The sequence below is a fragment of the Palaemon carinicauda genome, chromosome 34, assembly GCF_036898095.1.
Source record: "Palaemon carinicauda isolate YSFRI2023 chromosome 34, ASM3689809v2, whole genome shotgun sequence".
Taxonomy (NCBI): Eukaryota; Metazoa; Arthropoda; class Malacostraca; order Decapoda; family Palaemonidae; genus Palaemon; species Palaemon carinicauda.
The window spans coordinates 50254937-50275133 of NC_090758.1; the positions used below are offsets into that span (position 1 = coordinate 50254937).

Consider the following 20197-nt stretch of genomic DNA (forward strand, 5'->3'; position numbering starts at 1 on the left):
TCTTCTTAGAAATATGTTATTTTCCTTAGTAAAATAAATTTTTGAATATACTTACCCGATGATCATGTAGCTGTCAACTCTGTTGCCCGACAGAAATCTAAGGTCGGGATACGCCAGCGATCGCTATACAGGTGGGGGTGTACACAACAGCGCCATCTGTGAGCAGGTACTCAAGTACTTCTTGTCAACAAGAACTCAATTTTCTCCTCGGTCCACTGGTTCTCTATGGGGAGGAAGGGAGGGTCCTTAAATTCATGATCATCGGGTAAGTATATTCAAAAATTTATTTTACTAAGGAAAATAACATTTTTCAATATTAATCTTACCCGATGATCATGTAGCTGATTCACACCCAGGGTGGTGGGTGGAGACCAGCATACATGTTAACATTAGAAGCTAAGTATCCCGTATTTCATTTTAGCAGTTATTCAAAATAACAAGCATAAAATAAATAAGTACCTGGTAAGGAAGACGACTTGAACAATTACTCTGCCTTTTTAAGTACGTCTTCCTTACTGAGCCTCGCGATCCTCATAGGATGCTGAGCGACTCCTAGGAGCTGAAGTATGAAGGGTTGCAACCCATACTAAAGGTCCTCATCAAAACCTCTAATCTAGGCGCTTCTCAAGAAATGATTTTGACCACCCGCCAAATCAAGTAGGATGTGAAAGGCTTCTTAGCCTTCCGGACAACCCAAAAATATTTCAAGAGAAAGATTAAAAAGGTTCTGGAATTAGGGAATTGTAGTGGTGGAGCCCCCACCACTACTGCACTCGTTGCTACGAATGGTCCCAGAGTGTAGCAGTTCTCGTAAAGAGACTGAAAATTCTAAAGATAAAAGAAGCGAACACTGATTAGCTTTTCCAAAAGGTTGCGTCGAATATATTTTGCAGAGATCTATTTTGTTTAAAGGTCACGGAAGTTGTGACAGCTCTAACTTCGTGTGTCCTTACCTTCAGCCAAGCTTGGTCTTCCTCATTCAGAAGGGAATGAGCTTCTCGTATTAACAGTCTGAAAATAATAGGATAAAGAATTCTCTGACATAGGCAAAGATGAATTCTTAACTGAACACCATAAAGCTTCAGACGGGCCTCGTAAAGATTTTTAAAATAGAACTTAAGAGCTCTTACAGGACATAATACTCTTTCTAGTTCATTTCCAACCATACGATAAGTTTGGAATATCGAACGATATTGGTCAAGGCCGAGAAGGCAGCTCGTGTTTGGCTAGAAAACCAAGATGTAGAACATGTAGCCGTTTCGGATGAAAATCCGATGTTCTTGCTGAAGGCATGAATCTCACTGACTCTTTTAGCTGTGGTTAAGCATATCAGGAAAAGAGTCTTAAAGGTGAGATCTTTCAGGGAGGCTGATTGAAGTGGTTCGAACCTGTCTAACATAAGGAATCTTAGAACCACGTCTAAATTCCAACCAGGTGTAACCAAACGACGCTCCTTCGTGGTCTCAAAAGACTTAAGGAGGTCCTGTAGATCTTTATTGTTGGAAAGATCTAAGCCTCTGTGACGGAAGACTGATGCCAACATGCTTCTGTAACCCTTGATAGTGGGAGCTGAAAGAGATCGCTCTTTCCTCAGAAAAGAGGAAGTCAGCTATTTGAGTTACAGAGGTACTGGTCGAGGATACGGATACTGACTTGCACCAGTTTCGGAAGATTTCCCACTTCGATTGGTAGACTCTAAGGGTGGATGTTCTCCTTGCTCTAACAATCGCTCTGGTTGCCTCCTTCGAAAAATCTCTAGTTCTCGAGAGTCTTTCGATACTCTGAAGGCAGTGAGACGAAGAGCGTGGAGGCCTTGGAGTACCTTCTTACGCGTGGCAGACGTAGCAGGTCCACCCTTAGGGGAAGAGTTCTGGGAACGTCTACTAGCCATCGAAGTACCTCGGTAAGTTATTCTCTCGCGGGCCAGGGAAGCAACTAATGTCAACTTTGTCCCATCGTGAGAGGCGAACTTCTGCAGTACCTTGTTGACAATCTAGAACGGAGGGAATGCATATAGATCTAGATGAGACTAATCTAGTAGAAAGGCATCTAAAAGAACCACTGCTGGGTCCGGGATAGGTGAGCAAAGTATTGAGAGCCTCTTGGACATCGAGGTTGCGAAGAGATCTATGGTTGGCTGGCCCCAGGTGACCCAAAGTCTCTTGCATACATCTTTGTGGAGGGTCCAATATGTTGGAATTATTGTCCCTTCCTACTGAGACAAACTGCTAAGACATTCAAGTTGCCTTGGAAGAAACTTGTAACTAGTGAAAAGTCTAGATCTGTTGAACAGGAGAGGAGGTCACTTGCGAACTCGCACCATGTCAGAGAGTAGGTCCCTCCTTGCTAGGAGATGAACATCAAAGCAGGGAGAAGTCCGTGTTCACCTCCACTACTTTGCCTTGAAGGAGAGACCTGAAGCTTTTCCAGGTCAGACGTACTGCCAGAAGCTTCTTGCAGTTAAAATGCATTGTCCTTTGACTCGAGTTCCATAATCCCGAGCATTCCCTACCGCCTAAGGTCGCACCCCAGCCTACGTCCGATGCGTCTGAGAAGAGAACGTGGTTGGGAGTCTGAACAGTCTGGGGAAGACCCTATAAAAGGTTGATAAAGTCCTTTCATCAAGTCAGACCAGACTTATCTTCCGGAAACCGGGATCGAGACCGCTTCTAGCGTCTTGTCCTTTTCCAGTGAAGAGCTAGATGAAACCGAAGAGGACGGAGGTGTAGTCTTCCAAGTGACACCAATTGAACCACGGATGACAGTGTCCTAACCAGACTCATCCACAGCCTGACAGGGCCGTGTTCCTTCTTCAGCATCTTCTGGATGGATAGCAGGGCTGGGGGTTGATCGTCTTGTTCAGCCATGTCCTCATCAGAGGGTTCCTCATCCGAAACTGATAAGGAAACGGCAACGGAGCGGGCAACGTCTGACTCGCTGAATCCGGTCGCACTGGTGGATGGGTGACGGAGCCGGACACAAGATCATGGTACTGCAGCACAGTCTGTGAACTGTCAACCATGGGGAAGCGAGGAAGTACAGCGACAACCCGAAACTGTCTAGACTGTCTGGGTAGTGCAGACAACCCCTTATCGGGTTGCTGAGGTTGCCGCACTGCGTCACAACAAATCACCTCTGCTGGTTGTTGAACGTCTTCCCAGTGACACACTGAACGTCCACAACCACCTCCGAGAGTAGCTTAACGTCAACGTGCGACTGGCAACCCACACTGGGTCGCACCGGTGGAGGAACCATCTCAACTGGCGGACGTGAGTAGGATACCTCAGCGTCAACAGGGCGTACAACCAACCGGTAGGAAGGTTGTTGGCAAGAAGGTTCTTCTCCGTAAAAAATCCTCTATCAAGGACTAAGCTTGGACTGCATGTCTTGCAACAAAGCCCAAGGTCTATGGGAGCAGGTGTGGCAACAGACGGGGTTAGCGACTGAAGCGGAACCATTTACCCTCCCTGGAAGCATGTTATGCTTTAATTAAAGTCCATAGGAGGCTAAGCAGCTTAAGGCTCCTCTCCAAATGACAGAGTCCTCAAGGGAATATCAGAAGGAGGGAGAACAGCACTTTCTCATCTACAGGAACCATGTCCGAGAAAAGCTAGGTTATCTAAGTGAGGGTTTCACTGGTGCATAAGCAGCAGACCAGAAGGCAACGTTATGATACTGCTTGACAGTCTGTGAACTGTCAAAAACTGAACTGTCAACCCCAACAGGTGCGTGAGGACATACAGCACTGGTGTATTAGTAGCACACCAGAAGGCAATGTCATGTAACTGTTTGACAGTCTGTGAGTTGGCAACAACCAAAGCTGTGTGGGGAAGCCTCAACTCCTGACTGACTAGTTTGCTGCGGGCGAGTAGCGGTAACCACAGTGTGTTGCTGAGGCTGACACACCGTGTCAAAACACGGCAGCTTGTGGTAGCTCACGCACGGAAACGGAGTGCTCCGTGTGTCTGTGGGAGTCAGCATGCGTCTGGCAGGGTCGACTGCGCATGGGTGGAGGAGCTCTCACAACAAGAGTGTGGGAGCAGGCAGCCATGCCGGGCGCACAACCGTGGCAGGCTGTAGGCCAACGGGTGCATCGTCAACCTTCTCCGCAGTCGGAGTGTGGGAGCTGGCACCAACAAAAGCGGAGTGCTGGTGCGTGGGAGGGACTGCCGTGGGTAGCGGAGCATGCCGCATTGTGGCAAAACACGGCAGCTTGACAGCACCTTCCCACTGCTGATGCGGTAGCTCACGCATGTCAACGGAGGGTGCAGCATGAACATGCGTCTGGCAGGGTCAACTGCGCATCGGTGGTGGAGCTCTCACAGGTGGAGTGTGGGAGCAGGCAGCCGCAGTATCTGTTGAGCGCACAACCGTGGCAGGTTGTAGGATAACAGGTGCAGTGTCAACCTTCTCAGCACGATACTCCTGCATGAAGGAAGCAAGCTGAGACTGCATATCTGCAGCATGGACCACTAGGGTCTATAAAAGACGGCAACAAACGGAGCTACTGTCCGTTGTGACTGAGGGTCTAAAACAGCTGGTGCGGCAACAGACGGAGTTACTGCCTGTTGCGGTACCACCTTGCCTCTCTCGGAAGGTGTGCAGTCGTCGAAGACTGCAACGAGTCCGAACTGACCCAGTGGCTACACCTAGGCCGTTGGACTTGCGCGGAAGGGACCGACTTGCACTTAAAAGCTGCAAGATTTGGTCCATGGTTTCTGCGATAAACCTCTTCCGCAGACGAGGAATAAATGGGCTCTCTCGTCTTTGTGTGGGTGGGGCGATCTCACGTCGGCAACGTGTGTAGATACACCCGAAACCACGGAGGGAAACGTCTGTTCGTCGATCAAGGCCTGTGGAACCCATAAGTCCTTCGACATTACTTCTCCCCTGGGCTTGGGAGCTTGTAAGAGGTATCGGACTAGGTGAACAACTGGCACGAACAGACGAACCCTCGAACGCAACACTGTAACACTTTGCGCATATCACTTTATCACTTTTGATTTTCTGTTTGCACTTATTTCACTGAAATCGAAACTTTAAGTGATTTGTACCTGAAACACGTAATCCTATCCTTCATTAAAAGGTAGTAATTGCGAAAACAGTTTTACAATGCAACAGAAAAACATAATGAAAGATAAAGAATTCAGTGGCTGGAAAAGAGACTAAACACTAGATCAAATAAACTACGTTTAAAATCTCTCACCGCATAAAGCCTGGGAACAAGAATAAAACTCTAGAAACGTTTTACCTTCTTCCCCTATAGCGACTAGGGAGAAGAGTAAAAAAAAACGAGAACAACGTTACCCGCTTGAACGTAACGTTTATTCTCCTCTCTCTCCCTCCGTCTCTATCTCTCCCTCTCTCTCTTGACTTAGAACCTGAGAGAAGAGCCCAATTATATATCGTTAAAACATATTATTTGTTAAAGGAAAAAACTGCTACATGATCATCGGGTAAGATTAATATTGAAAAATGTTATTTTCCTTAGTAAAATAAATTTTTGAATATACTTACCCGATGATCATGAATTACCAAAAACTTAAACACACTTCCGTCTAAGGGAAGGGTCGGTCATTTAAAATGAAAGAGAGTCCATACTCTCTTCGTCACCAACACTTCCGTCTAAGGGAAGGGTCGGCCATTAAAAGTGAAAGAGAGTCCATACTCTCTTCGTCACCATAATTAAATCTATCCAAAACGAGTTCAAGTTTTGAAATGAAGATAAAACCCCTGCATAGCGAAAGCTCAAAACTGGAATAGTGTACTTCACCAAATCGTTGTGAAAACAAATCCAGTTAGGGACGGCGTATTTAGTAGGTCTTGCCTGTGGCACGACAGAGGAAAAATTGAGTTCTTGTTGACAAGAAGTACTTGAGTACCTGCTCACAGATGGCGCTGTTGTGTACACCCCACCTGTTTAGCGATCGCTGGCGTATCCCGACCTTAGATTTCTGTCGGGCAACAGAGTTGACAGCTACATGATCATCGGGTAAGATTAATATTGAAAAAGAAGCATTTTAAGAATCTGGGGCAAAGGAGGAAGAAAACTTGAAGAGGAGGAGAACACACAATCTTCTTGTCAGCCTTCTTTGGAGTCAAAATTTTAGAAAAAACAGTCGATGCTCCCATGGAAGAACAAGCCAATCGGCAAAGATCACACCCTTCAATGCTTCCATAGCAGGACTCGGCAAGGCACTCAAGGGATAGTCTCGGCTTCCTGAGGTTCAGGTTGTTGTCATTCAGCCATACGTAACGAGGTGATGACCACGAATACTCATGCTCCTGTAAGTCACAAGGGTGATTAGTGTTAATGACAGGTTTCCACATTAATGTGACTCGCTTCCTGTGACTTTAATTTGAAACAATTGCATAGCCTTGTCAGAGATCAATGCAGATTACATGTCTTTGGCGCTGGAGAGGCGCTATGGAAGCCCTGGCAAGTAGGAAGATCGCATCAGTGAGCGTCGAAGAGACTCGGCGTGAGCCGGCCTGGAGCCGCTGCTGGTGCATATCTTGATGGGAGGCCCCTAACGTCAATAGGCGTAGGAGACAACGATGATGATAATGCATATCCTTGTACCTTTCATTTAAATTATCTAGGTTTACCAGCCACATAACATGTTTACATTCTATCTGTTTATTCTGGAAAGAGAAGGAAAAAAAATTAGAATACATTATTTAAAATTGAAAGGCAGCAACAGCATGTGCGTACTGCTCACATCTGAAGTAAAAAGTGCTTGTATTACTACTAAAGTTTAACAGTAGTTCCAACTTTGCTAAAGTCATACACCCATTTAAAAATAATAGTTTGTATTCATATGTGAACAAATATAAAAATAGATTTTTGACCACAGCATATCACTTTTGTGTAATGACCTGTTCATTTTCCATTATCCCTTCTATACCAAATAACACTACCGAGTGTGTACCTTAAAAACTAACTGTTATTGGACAATGTAAATTTATGATCAATAAAATAGTTACATGTACTTTAATTAATCTGATTTAGCATGAACCTAACTTATAAATGAAATAATCGTATACCCAGGACTAGGTGTATTTGTAGGGGTTTTAATTTACACTTAAAACAATAATAAATACATATACTCCTCCATTGAAAACTTCACTGTAAGAAAAGATAGCAAAGATTTTAAAATACATAAAAATTTGAGAAATGAGTTAACTTAGCTATACTGTACAACGATTACGTGAAAAATAAAGGAATATAAAATTAAATCGGAGATCACAGTACATTTCCATCAAAACGGAAATCCTATTTAAAGTTGCCCTCAGCTGAAATCGGAACTAGACTTCCGCTGCTTCAAATTAGAAGACTGATCTTCGGTGGAACTTGTTCTAGCGTGCAACAGTTGAGATTTGCGAGATGGCCCAGGTTTCGAATCTTCTTGCTTGATTTGCTGAAATGATTACAGTAATTATTATAATATAAGAACTACATTTTTTCAATAAATTTAAATTACTATAATGAACACCAAATCTCTATCTTTTATTACAGTGTTCATTGTAAATAAAGATAAGGTGACCATTAATAATTTACTGTTTAATCTTTAAGAATTATGTAAAAAATACAAAATTATGATACAGAATTTTATAAACACTGATATTCTACTGTACATATGATTTTGCATTTAATGTTCTATTGATGAGTTCTTATAATGCAAGACTTATGAGTTTTTATGTTTATAAACTCCTATTTCACATATTCAATTGTCTTTATACAGAGTACTTCTCAATGATGTCCCAACTACAATTATTATTATTATTACTTGCTAAGCTACAACCCTAGTTGGAAAAGCAGGATGCTATTAGCCCAGGGGCTCCAACAGGGAAAATAGCCCAGTGAGGAAAGGAAACAAGGAAAAATGAAATATTTTAAGAATAGTAACAGCATTAACCCTGGATAGGTACGGTGGGTCGTTTGCGACCCCGAGCGTCAAAAAAAAACAGGTTTTTCTCACGTGACTCACCCCTGTGACTGAATTTGTGGGTGATCGACCTGCAGGAGGTGTCTCCCCTACACGCTCTAGTAGTGTCCAGATGTGCATTGCTGTAGCTGTACTCCTTCCCCGATTTCTGAGACGCGTCGGGGTCGTTCGCGTCCGAGTTTACCCTTCTGAGGTAGTTTGCATAATTATCAAAGTTATTACGTATTATGAAATTGTCGTAGAATGGTGCAACTTGTATAGGTTATCAGTTGTGGAAAGTCTTGGTGGATTGTTTGGCTACCATGTGCATGTTTTTTTTTTTTAGTTAAAATGTCGTTCATCACCACGAGGACCATTTTACCGCGAGTGCCCCTTTTTCATTTTTTTTCATTTTTTTGCCAAGTCATTTTTCCGTAAGATATTGCCAAATAGTGTCGTAAAACTTTTGCTTGTTTAGTGTTGGAAAGTGTGTCTAGATGATCTGGCTACCCATGCATGACTTTGTTTTTGTCAGATACGACGTAGTTATTGGTATATTGGGTATTTAACTGCGGTTACCAATTTCTGTTTTTTTTTCAATATTTGTAAAAATTACTACGTAGTAAGGAATTGCCGTATATTATTCATTTTTTTTTCATGTTTATGTGTTAGAAAGTGTGCCTTGATGGTTGGGCTAACACGTGCATGTCTTTTTTTTTATCTGAGATGTCGTATATTAGAATGTCGGGCATTTTACCGCGAGTGTCCCTTTTTAATTTTTTTTAATTTTTTTGCCAAGTCATTTTTCCGTAAGATATTGCGAAATAGTGTCGTAAAACTTTTGCTTTTTTAATGTTGGAAAGTGTGTCTAGATGATCTGGCTACCCATGCGTGATTTTGTTTTTGTCAGATACGACGTAGTTATTGGTATATTGGGTATTTAACTGCGGTTGCCAATTTCTGTTTTTTTTTCAATATTTGTAAAAATTTACTACGTAGTAAGGAATTGCCGTATATTATTGATTTTTTTTTCATGTTTATGTGTTAGAAAGTGTGCCTTGATGGTTGGGCTAACACGTGCATGTCTTTTTTTTTATCTGAGATGCCGTATATTAGAATGTTGGGCATTTTTCCGCGAGTGCCCCTTTTTATTTGTTTTGCATTTTTTTGCTTAGTCATGTTACCGTAAGGAATTGGCAAGTAGTGTCGCAAAACTTATATTTTTATAGTGTTGGAAAGTGTTTCTAGATGATCTGGCTACCCATGCCTATTTTTTTTTTAGCCAGATATGGCGTATATATAAGTATGTGTTCGATTTTCCTGTGATTGCCATTTTTTCGTTTTTTCCCATTTCTTTCAAAATTACTACGTACTAAGGAACTATCACAGAGTAATATTTCATTTATATGTTTATTTGTCGGAAAATATGCCTTGATGGTTTGCCTAGCACGTGGCTGAAATTTTTTTTTTCTGAAATGCCGTATATTAGAATGGCCATTTTTCCACGAGTGCCCCTTTTTATTTGTTTTGCATTTTTTTGCTTAGTCATGTTACCGTAAGGAATTGGCAAGTAGTGTCGCAAAACTTATATTTTTATAGTGTTGGAAAGTGTTTCTAGATGATCTGGCTACCCATGCCTATCTTTTTTTTAGCCAGATATGGCGTATATATAGGTATGTGTTCGATTTTCCGGTGATTGCCATTTTTTAGTTTTTTCCCAATTCTTTCAAAATTACTACGTACTAAGGAACTATCACAGAGTAATGATTCCTCTAGATGTTTATTTGTCGGAAAATTTTGTTTACTTTTTTTTTGATTGAATATCATCAAATTTTTTTAGCTAAAATATTGTTTTACATTTTTTTTTTCGATTTTATTTCCCTTCAAATAAAAATTTTTTGGGTCAGAATTTTAATTTTATAGTCGTAAAATAATCGACAATTATCCAGCAACCCACCATACAATTTTTATGCATATCCAATAATAATTAGATTAGTAAATAACACCTTGAAATTGACATACCCTTCCTACATTTCAAGTGGCAGATTAGGGAGTCTGAGTCAGTGTGGTTAGCGGCCATTTTGTGGACATATCCGAAGCGTAAGTTTCCCTATCTAAATTTGTTCTTGTTCCCTATAGAATTTGTGATATTTTGGTATATTTTTACCTGCATAAATATCATATTATATATTAAATATATGTATTTTTTTACGAAATTTCCAAGTACTCAAAAAATTACCTTTAGATATGGCCCCTGATATAAATGTAATTTACAAAATAATGAAGATTTTTTTACATATTTCTATTTTAGGATAACATATGTTTATTCCCTAAAAAAATTAGCCACTTCCTATTTCATTTGGGTACCCAAAAAAATTCATGAAATTTGGACAATTTTTTTTTGGCCAAAAAAAGTTACCCTTTTTTTCTCATTTCAGATCTTCACCTCCATGGGTCTGACTTCATCCAAAATACATCAAGATGTGTCCTAAACATTCAAGAATCAATTCCTAAAAGGATTTGTGTATATATGTATAAACTTTTTTTTTATGAATTTTTATGTCAGGTCTTTTTTTTTCTACTTAATTTTTTAAAATATTTATAATAAATAGTTTTTCTCCAGATGAGTAGTATTTATCTTTACAGTTGTTTTAAGCATTCATTGAAGTTTTTTTTGGCAAAAGAAAAAAGGAGGTTACTGCAAAAACTGATTTTTCAAGAATTTTTTTTGGCGTCGGGGTCGTTCGCGTCCGAGTATACCCTTAAAGGGGTGTCCGAGGACCGTACCTATCCAGGGTTAAAATAAATATTTCCTTCATAAACTATAAAAACTTTAAACAAAACTAGAGGAATAGAAATAAGATAGAATGCTGTACCCTCAAGCAAGAGAACTCTAATTCTGATGAAGGAGGCACTGCCTGTCTACTCTCAACAGTACACAGCATTGCTTTAGGGCAAAAACCAAACTGATCCAGTGGCTAGAATCTCAAAAGCTTGTCTAGAATCTTCCTGAGGACTCTGAAAGAATGAGAGGCTTCACCACACCTGTGATCCTAGGGACAAACTAGTGTGTTTCTTTCAGGCTGTTTGGTCTACTTGAAGAGAAAGTTATATTGAAGGTCATTGCAAGCAATTTAACCAGAGACATACTCCACTAACATTAAAATATCAATCTCTTGCAAGGCCTTCCTTCTCACATATGTCATGCTACTCTGTCAATTTCTGAAACAAACCTTGTTACTATCTTGATATTTATTTCTAGCCATAAAAATGTTCACTGCTAAATAACAGAGCGCTGGATCCTGCAACACTAAAATCGCTGATTTCCTAAATAAATATTTGATTAGTGAAAGCATTTCCTTACAGCCAAATGAAAAGAGGAGTGAAAATGTGTATCTTTTGAGCCCAGAGATACCGGGAATCTTCCTTTCCTGATTTTACAAGTGCCGAGACAATGGGAAACTACCTAATCTGAAATGATGACAAACTTAGGTCACTGATTCCATCCTGTATAGAATTTTCTGCCAAAACTTACAGCATGCTGAGGCTGGTGATTAGCTTCCTTCTGTACCATAAGAAGATGCCTGTAAAACCCAGGCAAATTGTACTCCAAGTGATTAATGGAAATAATAAGGTCCCTTGATTTGCTGACCCAAGGTTCAGGTGTACAGTACTGTAATTGTAATACTTAATGGAGGCTCAAGTCTTCTTTTGTCCTTTAACAAACCTCTTCAACAAGGAAGGCTCTTGGCTGGCCTTTTACTAAGATATATTACTAATACATAAGATAAATTGCAATTACTTCCACTTATTAAAGTAAGCACAATGCACATTGACGGTCGGTTGCTAGATCCTATAGACGAAGGTGTGGCACAGCCAGCACACAATGTTTCTTTCGATTTGTAATAGTGTTTGAGATTTACGCAGAATGGACGTGGGCTGTACATAAGTACTGTGGTGGGTTTGTTAAGAAACAAATGAACAGCTTTCACATTTTCGATATTTGATATAAAGATGCAACTATGAAAAACTAAACTGTATAAGAAGGTCATCAGCTTATAAACAATCAGAGATACAAACAAATCAGACTGAAATCGTAAAACAGAGATATTGTATCGATAGTTTATATACTGTGATAAGATAAAGAAATACTTTAATTTAACAATATTATATGAATTTTATACAATTAGCAAAATGACATTTGCAATCAATCTGATATTCATTTCATATAAAACAGGACTATTTTTTTACTTTAGTCGCTGGAAATCATAAGCATGGGAGTTAGGTTAGGCCTACTCTGAGATAAAATTTATGAAAATTCTTACGAACAGCTTCTTGGAAACTATTAGGTTTATAAGTGTATGACCTTCTCTATAAGTATTGTAGGGCGTTGATTAAGAAACAAATGAAGACCTTTAATTTTTTCATATTTAAGATAAAGATACAACTATGAAAAAATAAACTGTATGATATAACCCTTTTACCCCCAGGCCATTTGGAACTTTCCAACCTTTAACCCCCAGGGGTTATTTTTTTTCAAGCACATTTTGCAGTATATTTTTTTAAATTGCTCTAACAGCCTTAATTTTCATCATAGAGAGGTCAGGTTGGTCTCATTCTCTTGGAAAATGCCTGAAGTTTCTCAAAAAATTATCAAAAATATGAAGAAAAAAAAATGTAAATAGCAGTTTTTTGCAAGGACATACCAGTACGTCCATGGGGGTAAAGGGATGAGTTTTGAGAAACGTACCAGTACGTCCTTTGGGGGTAAAAGGGTTAAATAAACAACACTATCAATACCATTCTTTTTCTAAATATAAAGTCATTCACCTTTTCAGTAAAGACGTGGGCGAGCTGTTCACTTCTTGACTGCCAGATCATCTGCTGCCGTTGGAACACGTCGGGATATCTGGAATGTAGGACGTTATGTTGTCAAGACTGCCTGGAATTTAAAGACTGCAAAAATCGTAATGAAGAAAATTGTTTTGGTTGGATTGAATTTAAGAATTTCAAAAGATAATACTGCAGAACATAGTTGATGAAGAATAATTAATGTGCAACATAAATATCATCTATTATACTTGAATAATCTACTAACCAACACTAACGACATACAATTTTAATTAGGGGTTGATCAAGAATAAATTGAATTTTTCAAAATATATTTAGCATATAAAGAATATTTTTTTTTTTTTTATATGTAAATGACCAGAATGTTATTAATTCCTTTACTTTATATTAATATAATAGAAATTTACTCCATCAAATAAAGTTTTCAAGATACAAAAGCAGTAATTTCCATACACTCCACCATGTATTTAGCAGAGCGCATGAAATATTAACTATGACATAATAAAATTTCTTCCATGTGTGAAGTACGGCCCTCTCTTAGACTTGTCTTGAGATTGTGTACAGTAATTGTTGATAATAAAATGTAAATAGAAAAGGCTATCTCTATGAAAATTAATTTAAAAACTCCCTAACATTATCTAAGCAATAGATTTTTGTGTAAACTAGAAAAGGATGTTTAATAAATATTAAAGGCAGATGAGGTGTCCATCTCTTAGAACGGCAAATCAGAGGCGAGACGAAGGATCAAGCTATAATCTATAATCATTGCTACTTGCCAAGCTACAACCCTTGTTGGAAATGCAGGTGCTACAAGGGTAAGTGCTCCAGAAGAGAAACTAGTCTAGTGAGGAAAGGACATAGAGAAATACCTAATAAACTATACACATATAATAAAAAAATATACAATACATACAGATCAGTAAGAACATTAAAATAATGTCATGTATAAACTATGAAATAAGACTTTTTTTCAACCAGTTCAACAGAAAAACCTTTGAAACTATAGTAGTTTGAACTTCGGAAGTTCCACATTCAACACAGATTAGGAATATCATTTCACAATCTCGTCACAGCTGGAATAAAAATGACAAATTCGTAGGTAATTTGTATTATTCCTAACTATACAAACCTTAGCTATTAAATAGGGGTTATTACTTTCGGCGTAGCTGAAATGACGAGCCATTAGAATTTTAACGAGGGTTTACTACCCCACCGCTAGTTAGCGGGGGGTAGGGGGTTAGCCTGCTATCCCCCCCCCCCCCGCCTCACACACACCTGTGCTTGAGCTCACTTTGCTTGGAGGTAGGACTTCAAGGGGGATAGGGCTGGCGGGCAAGTTTGATTAAATAGCTAAGGTTTGTATAGTTAGGAAAAATACAAATTACTGTACCTACGAATTTGTCATTTGTTCCGTAACTGACATACAAACCACGCTATTTAATAGGGGTGACTCACCCACTAGGAAGAGTGGAAAGTCCCTGCCAGTACTGGCTTTTGGCTTTGCACGGGGACTCAATATTTGAGTGTGTTCGCACTCAGCAATAAGGAGTCCCTGCACCTCGCTAGAACCTTGCTACGCAAGGACTGTGGCCTAAGCAAGCTGTGTGTGAAGGTAAAATAAAGTGTGACTCGTCCTAGGAAGTTAACCTGTAGTCCCTTAGAAGGAAACTTTAGGCAAGGACTCTCCCGATACCACCTCGTCAGGGTATGGGAACGTGACAGTATTATCTTAATACTCAGAACACAAGGAAACATGGTTTACCTGCAGTGGTTTGAGGTCAGCTGTGTAGAGAACCCAGGATGTTGCTTTCCCCAAGAGAGGGGAGGATGAAGAAAAGAGTATGGGCCAGACAAATCTTTTCATTCATGCAGACTAAGACCGGGTAACAATGCCCTCAACCTTCTGCTACTTGTCCACTAAGGAGCCTGAGGTTTTAAACCAGCTGTTGTGCAGCCACCACAGGGCCGATAGACAACGTATCGAGCCTCCTGTGGGTCAGGTCGTGCAGGTAGTGGGCTGTGAAGGTCGTCTGACGCTTCCACACTCCAGCTTGAAGGACCTGCATCATTGAGAAATTTCTCTTGAAGGCCAGGGATGTAGCTACGCCCCTGACATCATGTGCTCTAGGGCGAAGTGACAGAGGAGGATCTGGATTCAGGGACAGATGCATCACCCTACGAATCCATGCCGAGATGGTGTTCTTGGTGACCCTTCTCTTAATCCTCCCAGTGCTAACAATGCTTGCACCTGGGGACGGACTGCAGCCGTTCTTCTGAGATATAGCCTCAGACTCCTTACTGGGCACAGTAGGAGAAGATCTGAACATCTGTTACAGAACGGAGACTCGAATCCGGAAGGAGTCCAACCGAGCATTCGGCACCCCCTGATTTTGAGTCTTAGCACCAAACTCAGGGACGAATTTGAACGTTACCTCCCCCCCATACCCTTGCATGGGTGATGTCATATGAGAGACCATGAAGTTCATTGACTCACTTGGCCGAAGCCAAAGATAATAAGAACACCGTCTTCCAAGTTAGGTGGAGAACTGAAGCCTGGCGTACTGGTTCATAGTGAGGTCTCTTAAGAGACCTGAGAACTCGAACCACGTTCCATGGAGGAGGTCTCACATCCGACTGAGGGCAGGTAAGTTCAAAACCTCGTATGAGTAGGGAAAGTTCCAGCGAGGAAGAAAAGATCATTTCTTTGAGCCTGAGGGCTAGACTTAAGGCTGAGCGATAGCCTTTCACCCCCGAGACTGAAAGGCGCATTTTCTTCCCGCAAAAACACGGGGAACTCCGCTATTGCTGGAATAGTGGCATCGAGTGGAGAGATACCCTTTCGACGACACCAACCACAGAAGACTTTCCACTTTGCCTGGTAGACAGATGCGGATGATTTTCACAGATGTCCAGACATCCTAATCACAACTTGTTGCGAAAAATCCTCTCTCAGCGAGGAGATGCTGGATAGTCACCGGGCGTGAAGTCGTAGCGAAGCTACGGCTTTGTGGAAGATGCTGGCATGTGGTTGTCTGAGTAGATCGTGTCGTGGAAGGAATTCTCTCGGAAGTTCCGTTAGGAATTGCAGAAGGTCCGGAAACCATTCCGCGTGATGCCATAGCGGAGTTATGAGGGTCATTGAAAAATTGACCGATATTCTGGTCTTGTTGAGCACCCTCCTCATCAGACAGAACGGGGGAAAGGCGTACACGTTGGTGTTGTCCCACCATTGTTGGGAGGCATCTTGCCAGAGCGCCTTGGGATCCGGGATTGGGGGGAAGTACAGTGGAATCTTGAAGATCAGCGCTGTCGCGAACAGATCCACAGTCGGGGAACCCCACAAAGTCAGGACTTTGTTGGCTACTAGATGACACAAAGACCACTCGATACTCACTATCTGAGACGCTGTGCTCAGATTGTCGGCGAGCACATTCCTCTTGTCTGGAATGAAACGCGCCGATAGTAGAATCGAGCGGACTTCGGTCCATCTCAGTATCTCTACTGCAAGATGGGATAGCTGCTTCGAAAAGGTACCTCCTTACTTGTTGAAGTAAGCCACTACTGTGGTGTTGTCGCTTATCACCACCACAGAGTGACCTGCCAGGTATTGTTGGAACTGCTGAAGAGCCAACAAACCGGCCTTCATCTCTAGATGATTTATATGGAGGCACTTTTCTGATTCTGACCACACGCCTGAGGTCCTGTGGTACAGAACGTGCCCCCCCCCCCATTCTTTGAGGCGTCCGAAAACAGCATTAAATCTGGGGGAAGGACGAGAAGATCCACTCCTCTTCGTAGGTTCTTGTCTGTCACCCACCACTGGCGGTCCGTCCGTTCCGCAGGACCCATAGGGATCATGACGTTTGGGGAATGGCAACCTTGATTCCACCGGGACTTGAGCCGCCACAGGAGAGATCTCATCCTGAGGCGATTGTTGGAACTAGACGAGCCAAAGATGAAAGGTGACCAAGGAGACGTAACCACGATTTGGTTGGAAGCTCTTCTCGACTGAGGAAAGGGCTTGCGACCCCTCTCAGCCTTGCTATCCTGTCGTCTGATGGGAAGGCTTTGTGGAGATTGGTGTCTATAATCATACCTAGGTAAACCAGTCTTTGAATGGGAAGCAGAGAGGACTTCTTGAGATTTACCATGATCCCCAGATCCTGGCAAAGTCCTAGAAGTTTGTCTCGGTGTCGAAGAAGGGATGACTCCGAGTCTGCTAGGATCAGTCAGTCATCCAGTTAACGGAGGAGACGGATACCGATCCTGCGTGCCCATGATGATATTAGGGTAAACACTTCTGGTGAAACCCTGTGGTGCTGTGGAGAGACCGAAACACAGCACCTTGAACTGGTACCCCTTGTGGTCTAGGCTGAATCCTAAGTACTGTACACATACAGTCTTGCTGCTTCCCTTCAAGATTGACCGTGTTTGCGGTCTCTAAGCTGAACGGAGTTTGCTTTAATCTGGACCTCTGCCCTAAGGGCCTGCCCCCTTGCTGATCCCATGGCAAGGGAGCTAAATGACACCAAATTTGTCCTCAAGGGAGGTAGAGATGTTGTGAACGGGACACGATATCCCTAACTGATTACGGAAATCGTCCAGGAATCGGCCCCGAGTTGCTGCCACCTGTCTGCGCAACCTTGTAGGCATCCCCCCACGGGCGGACATGCAGGGGTACTGCCAATCCTAGCGTTTGCGGCCTCGGCTGCTCCCTCTAGGATTCTTCCCTCCACTGGAGGACTTCTAGCCTTTCTTGTCCTTGACCAGAAAGGGCTTAGACACCACTGTCTTCGCTGCCGTTGTCTTGGTGGGACGTGGCTTCTGGGGTGCTGGAGGTTTATAGGGCTTGAATGTCAAAGCCCTATTATTATTATTATTATTATTACTATCCAAGCTACAACCCTAATTGGAAAAGCAAGATGCTATAAGCCCAGGGGCTCCAATAGGGAAAAATAGCCCAGTGAGGAAAGGAAATAAGGAAATAAATAACTGAAGAGAACAAATTAACAATAAATCATTCTAAAAAAAGTAATGTCAAAAGAGATATATCATATATAAACTATTAACAACGTCAACAACAAATATGTCATATATAAACTATAAAAAGACTCATGTCCGCCTGGTCAACAAAAAAGCATTTGCTCCAACTTTGAACTTTTGAAGTTCTACTGATTCAACAACCCGATTAGGAAGATCATTCCACAACTTGGTAACAGCTGGAATAAAACTTCTAGAGTACTGCGTAGTATTGAGTCTTATGATGGAGAAGGCCTGGCTATTAGAATTAACTGCCTGCCTAGTATTACGAACAGGATAGAATTGTCCAGGGAGATCTGAATGTAAAGGATGGTCAGAGTTATGAAAAATCTTATGCAACATGCATAATGAACTAATTGATCGACGGTGCCAGAGATTAATATCTAGATCAGGAATAAGAAATTTAATAGACCGTAAGTTTCTGTCCAACAAATTAAGATGAGAATCAGCAGCTGAAGACCAGACAGGAGAACAATACTCAAAACAAGGTAGAATAAAAGAATTAAAACACTTCTTCAGAATAGATTGATCACCGAATATCTTAAAAGACTTTCTCAATAAGCCAATTTTTTGGGCAATTGAAGAAGAGACAGACCTTATATGTTTCTCAAAAGTAAATTTGCTGTCAAGAATCACGCCTAAAATTTTGAAAGAGTCATACAAATTTAAAGAAACATTATCAATACTGAGATCCGGATGTTGAGGAGCCACCGTCCTTGACCTACTTACAATCATACTTTGAGTTTTGTTAGGATTCAACTTCATACCCCATAATTTGCACCATGCACTAATTTTAGCTAAATCTCTATTAAGGGATTCACCAACCCCAGATCTACATTCAGGGGATGAAATTGATGCAAAGAGAGTAGCATCATCTGCATATGCAACAAGCTTATTTTCTAGGCCAAACCACATGTCATGTGTATATAGTATGAAAAGTAATGGGCCAAGAACACTACCCTGTGGAACACCGGAAATCACATTCCTATACTCACTATGGTGCCCATCAACAACAACTCTTTGAGATCTACTACTTAAAAAATCAATAATAATGCTAAGAAACGACCCACCCACTCCCAACTGTTTCAGTTTGAAAACAAGGGCCTCATGATTAACACGGTCAAAGGCAGCACTAAAATCAAGGCCAATCATACGAACTTCCCGACCACAATCAAGGGATTTCTGTACTGCATTGGAGATTGTAAGAAGGGCATCACATGCTCCAAGGCCTTTCCGAAAACCAAATTGCAAACTAGGGAATAGATGATTACCTTCAGCAAACCTATTAAGACGTTTTGCCAGAAGACGTTCAAAAACTTTAGATAATATGGGAGTTATGGAAATTGGGCGGTAATCAGTGGGACTTGAGCTACCACAAACACATTTACATAGAGGAGTAACATTACCAATTCTCCAACAAGTGCTAAAAGCTCCTCTTCTTGCTAACTTGTGTAAAATAACAGATAACTTTGGAGCTAAGAAATCTGCTGTCTTTATAAAAAACAAAGGAAAAATACCATTAGGGTCTACACCTCCATAAGCATCAAGGTCCATCAACAGAGCTTTAATCTCACGAGATCGAAAAGCTAAACTAGTTAGTTTAGCCTCAGGAAAACAGGAATGAGGAAGTTCAAGTTTTTCATTACTCTGTTTACTGTCAAAAACATCAGCCAAAAGGGTTGCCTTTTCCTTTGGACAGTGAGTGACTGAGCCATCTGGTTTAAGTAAAGGAGGAACTGTTGCATCTACACCAAAGAGTGCAGATTTAAGGGTAGACCACCATTTATGTTCCTGAGTTGTACCAGAGAGGGTTTCTTTTATGATTAAATTGTACTCCTTTTCAGTTGAGGCATAAACTCTCTGAGCAAAAGCTCGAAGCTGAGTATAGTTGTTCCAGGTCAAATCTGATCTGTTACCCTTCCAAAGGTGATAGGCCTCCTGCTTCTCCAAATAAGCACGTCTACAATCATCATTGAACCACGGTTTGTCCTTCATTCGGTACCTTAGCACACGAGAAGGGATACGCCTATCAATTATGTTGACTAGATTCTCATTCAAAGGGACAACAGGATCTACACTATTATATAATTGTGACCAATTCAAGCACAAAAGATCATGCAAAATCCCATTCCAGTCTGCTTGGGATTTCATATAAATTTTACAAGAATATGATATATCAGGGACAGGCTGCTCAGTCTTCACTAATAATGAAATCAAGGCATGATCAGAAGTCCCGACTGGAGAACCAACCTTACTAGTTATAACGCCAGGGGAGTCAGTGTATACGAGGTCCAAGCAATTACCAGACCTGTGAGTAGCTTCATTTATGATTTGCTCACAGCCTGATTCTGAGGCAAAGTCTAAAGCTCTTAAGCCAT

At 41.3% G+C, this 20197-nt stretch overlaps 1 protein-coding gene and 1 pseudogene across 1 annotated transcript in view; both read right to left on the reverse strand.

Annotated features, from left to right (window-relative positions):
• Positions 1-20197, reverse strand: part of LOC137626435 (uncharacterized) — a 423533-nt gene that overhangs the window by 231542 nt on the left and 171794 nt on the right. The gene's annotated exons all lie outside the window — the stretch shown is intronic.
• LOC137626902 (DNA-directed RNA polymerase III subunit RPC5-like) overlaps positions 7045-20197 on the reverse strand; it is a 112589-nt pseudogene continuing 99436 nt past the window's right edge.